We start from the raw sequence: 5,136 nt of genomic DNA, 5'->3' as shown, positions 1-5,136 counted from the left end.
AGTAGAAATGAAAACCCTAAAAACAGGGAAAACAAGAGTAATAGTTTGAAGTGATTATATTTTAAACAAACATAAACACTATAATTACACCTTAACATTCCTCACACATTTTCTCACAGCCTGTGAGATGTAAACCATCTTAAGCTCCTTTGTAAGAAACATGGTATTAGCTACAGCAGCAGACACAGTAAATATATCTTTGGGGCGTGAGTGGGTAACATCAAATTACCTGTAAAACTGTTAAGAAACAAAAAAAATATGTAAAATTGTTATTCATGCATTCAGGGGTAACCTAGGTAAATAAAATCTTAATTTTGAATTTGAATAGAATTTGAAGTAACTAAGGTGCATTCACACCTGCTCTGTTTAGTCTGTTTAATCAAACTCTAGATCGTTTGGATATTTGTGAATGTACTTGGACTGAAAAAGAAAACTTTGGTGTGCTCAATAACACACCTTAGTCTCAGTTTGGTTGAAGTGAACTCTGGTGTGGATTGAATGCAGTGTGAATGCAAGCGGACTGGAAAAAACTCCAAAAGAAGGAAGCAAACAATAGTGTAGGGCATTCTGGGTAAATTCAACAAAAACAAACGTGAGAGTCCAAAGCTAGTAGGAGAAACTCGGGATCTTTTGCTAAAAGACAAAAGAGAAATCCTACAATCACAAACGTTTGACACCATTCCATTTTGTTTTTTACATTTTACGAAGAAGAAAGTTCACGTCTTCATCCGAGGTGTTTTTTGTGTCCTTTCCTTCAGTGGTTCAGAGGTGAACAGGTTTTTCAAAGGGTTTGGTTTGTGCATGAAAGTGACCAACACCTGCTGAAAATGTATCAAATTTTGCTTCCCAATTGAACTGAGTCTGCTGGACTATCAGGTGAAAACTCCCTAAAAGTTAATGTTGCCACTTTGTGTAATTTAGCAGGACAGCTCTAGTTTGAAACCACGTATTTACAAATATTTTTGTAAATTAGGTTGTGTGACATGAAAGGAAATCCTTGAGAAATGAATGTTGTTGTTTTTAAGTTTTACATGAATCACAGACAAAGAGAAATGTGAATGTAAAACTACCCTCTCATGAGAAAATCAAGAAGTGCAAGCACATAGTTTTGGTGCCTTCAGAGTTTTACACATGGACAGATTTAACTGTCATTCAATTGTACACTTAAAAATTTACATATTCAAAGAAATTTTGTTGCAAGGCTCTAATAATAATAAAGTAAATAACTAATAATAAAAGCATCAATCAATCTATCAGATAACATTTCCAGAAATTGTAGCAGTACAAACAGGAAAAAATATTTTATTGCGTGTTTACATAAGAATATAAAAGTTGAGAGGAAATATTTGTTGACAGTTTTTGAAGAGTTGACTTTTAAATTAAAAGTAGCAGTAAGGGGCCATGGCCTGTTGAAGTCACCAAGATGTTTGGTCATGTACTAATCCTGACTGCAGTGTTTAACATTATGTAACAAAATGTAGTTTTGGGAAATATTCTAGAAGAAAATTGATTTTGAGATGAATAATATGTTGCAGAGGTACAGGTGAAGTATAGTATATTATATGTTGTGTTTATGTTGATAGAAGAATGTAAACATGAAGTCACTTCAAAACCTAATCAAGTTCCGATCATTACATTTTAATTAATGTATTTTTTATTTAAGTGCTTTCATTTTAACACTTCTGCCTTGAATTACCTTGTTTTCATTAGATCACTTAATGACTAGAACTCATCGTGTTCATTATAATTGGGGCCTGCCACAGCAATGTATAGAGATACATTGCTATGGCAGGTACCTATTGTTCTACACCTCAAAATAACTGTCGCTTCCTACTACCACTAATGTGGCTCGTACCGCTGCGTGGCTCCCTCACAATATATATATCAAAACGTGCGGCTCAATCCCTTGAGGGGAGCTATTACTTCTGTTGGTATTTCGAGTAACTGTGGCGACATAATTAACAAAAAACGAGCCAAATTCAACTCAAAACAAAAGTCTAACTGACTCAAAATAGACATAGGATTTAGTCTGCCAGTCTGAGCTGCTCTTAAGAACCACAGTGATGGCAGAACGTCAGAACTACAGACATTGTGGAACAACTGCTATAAATTCATTGCATCTCTGAATGGTGCTGTTTATGTTATATTTTATATGCATATCATCTAGTGGTCGCAAAAGCAATAAAACACTAGTAAGCTCTGGACTTAAGATGGAGTACATGCACACATATTCATGACATGCTTTGATAAAATCAATAAATGTAATTCCAGTACTGAAAAATGAACTTTATACCAGGTGAGTCTCTCTAATTCTGTGCCTTCAAATCATTTTAACAATGCTCCTGGAGAAGATTCATAACTTAGAACTTATAAGTCTGAAACAGGAACAGGTCTGAAAAAAACAGACTGTGTGCTACACTCAAGAAAGAGATTCATTTGATGCATCAAAGAGTGATGTCATCACTGCTGATGTCATCATTACCAGTGGAACTGAATATTCTACTGGTGCATTCACATCAAACATGTTTTAAGCGTCAGGTGAGTCTGGTTTACATTCAAGGTCTATGTGGAGCGTTGGATGTGCTTGATGTGTCAAAAGCTCCAAATGGTTCAAATTGCGCCGCGCTAGAGGCTCAAAGCGCCGCGACGGCCCTCGACGCGCCTCCACATAGACTTTGAATGCAAACCAGCTGCGCCTGACGCTCAAAACGCATTTGGTGTGAACGCACCATTATATGTCCAGTGTCACATTAGATTAGTTCCATCATATTAGGACCAAAGTGTGGTTCTAATATGATGGACTCATTGCTTTGTTTAATGTTTAGAGGTAAGATGCTAATTAAGGTTTAGAAAGGGTTAGGAATAGACTAGTATTGTTTAAGGTTAAGGTAAATGTGTGGATTAGGCAAAATCGCAGCTACTAAAATGAAGGAAATCAATGCTAAGTTCTAATATGTGTCGAATAGTTTTGACAAACTTGTACAGCATTTTGTTTTCTAAATCATTCTACAAATAACCAATGATGATATAATATTAGGGTGTTTCTCTGCCAATTACGTAGCTGCAGTACACTAGTAGTCTAATGTGTTGAATGTACTGAGACACATTCAGAGCATTAGAAACCAATCAGAACCAAATGTTTGTCTTTTGGTTCTGATTGGTTGTTTCTGGACAGTAGCAGAGCTAGATGGATTTTCACAGATTCTCTGTTTCATATTCTACTGTCAGACACTTTTAACAAATATTCATCCATCCATCATCTAACACACTTATCCTTGCACACACACATTCACACCTTAGGACAATTTAGAGAGACCAATTAATCAAGTAATTAATGCCAAGTGTTAGCAAAACCTGGGTTTGGATAGTGACCTAGGTCAGTGCCACTTGGGTGTGGGTCGACGTAAAGGACGAGCCGGACAGAGATTGGCCTTCTTGCCAATGCCAACACGAAGGCCCTCCATTGGTCGCATGGATGTCTGTCTTTCCTCGGACCTCCCAGTTTGTGTGGAGATTTGGCTTTGCTTGGACTCCTCTGTTTGCAGCCTAGGAGTGAATGTGTGCAAAGGCCAAGCCAGGCTATGCATGGAGACCCCTGGTGGCTTGAAGGTCTGTCTTTGCTCTGTTTGCAGGGGGGGCTCTGGTTGGGTGGAGACTCTAGGATGGTTATTTTCCAGAGCAAGTTTCAACTTTACCTTCAGGTCTGCAACCTGACCCTGCAGAGATTTCACTGTTTCCTCCTGTTCTCTGAATTTGGAAGCTTGCTCGGTGTGACGTTTGAGCTGCTCCTCATATTTAAGTCTCACTCTGTACTCTTCAACCATTACTTCTACCAGACCTTTGTTGCGGGAGGCGTATTTTTCAGCCTCCCTCTTGAAGTACTCCAGCTGCTGAAGAATGCTCTTGTCGGCTGTAACTTTGGAAGAGCAAGAAACCTTTGGTACATTTGGAATCTCTGGTACGTTTCTTCCATGTTCAGGTTTGACTCGCAGGTGACGTTCTTTTTCTAACATTTTTTGCAGTTTTTGAATCTCCTCCTGCTGTGATTTGACTTCAGCCTGGTATGCAATCTTTTGCTCTCTTTCCTCATGGAGATCAAAAACCTTACTCTGCAATTGTTTTTTAAGATCGTCTACCTGCTTTGTAAGATCATGGATGTGTTGGCTAGGCTCTTCCATGACTTCCACTGAGGGGGTAATCTCGAAGCCAGCAGAGGGAGTTGTTTCCTGCTTGACTTCCAGTGATGTTGGAATCTCCAAGTCGCCGGAAGGACTCGACTCCCCCTGGATCTCTGGTGATTCATCTTCCGGCTCAATGGGGCTGTCTATGTCTTCTTCGAAAGGGAAAATGACAGCGTCGTAGTCGACTTGGATGTTGAGGTCCATAATGTCGACCCATGAAAGCTCAGCTGGAAAAGCTTCATGTTCACAAGCAATCTGTTGTTGCTTCATGTCGATGTTCTGGTAATTTCTTCCTTCTCTGAAAGGCGTGTAATATCTGGAATCGATATCCCGCTTGTTTTGATTAATTTCGAACTTGCTCTGAAGAGTGATCTGTCGCGATAGAACTGAGGAACAGGTCTGAGAAAACGCTGTCTGCGAGCTACATTCAAGAGAGAGATTCCTTTGTGGTATCATAGAGTGATGTCATCACTGCTGATGCCATTGATGCCATTGGAACAGAATATTCTATCCACCTTATTCCTGGGAGGTTTACTGGGGAAACTATTATGGGTCTCACTTCCGGCGCCACCAGAAGTAAAAGTATTTCATTGTAATTTGGAGGGTTTTACTGATCTATATTCATGATAGAAGTTAGATCTCTCTTTTCAGTTTTATTGTAATTTATAATTATGAGTTTAATCACGGGGAGTGACAGGAACAGAGTGTTAAGTTTTGTAACGGAATTTCAAAATAAAAGCCTAAATATTCCTCTCAGGATAGTACTGCCTTTACTCTTTTTCTCTCAGGTTATTGCACTTCCCTGCTGCGCATGATAGTGAATTAACTTCAGCACAAACCTTAGCATTTCACTGCCCCCCATTAGCATTAGCCTTTTCACTAAAAAAAAAGCTTTTAGCTATTTTCCTTATTTATTAGCCACGCTTAGTACACTGAATGGAGTGATGTTCCACAT

This window comes from Xiphophorus maculatus, chromosome 15 (assembly GCF_002775205.1).
Source record: "Xiphophorus maculatus strain JP 163 A chromosome 15, X_maculatus-5.0-male, whole genome shotgun sequence".
Taxonomy (NCBI): domain Eukaryota; kingdom Metazoa; phylum Chordata; class Actinopteri; order Cyprinodontiformes; family Poeciliidae; genus Xiphophorus; species Xiphophorus maculatus.
Note: the sequence above shows the minus strand (reverse complement) of the source record.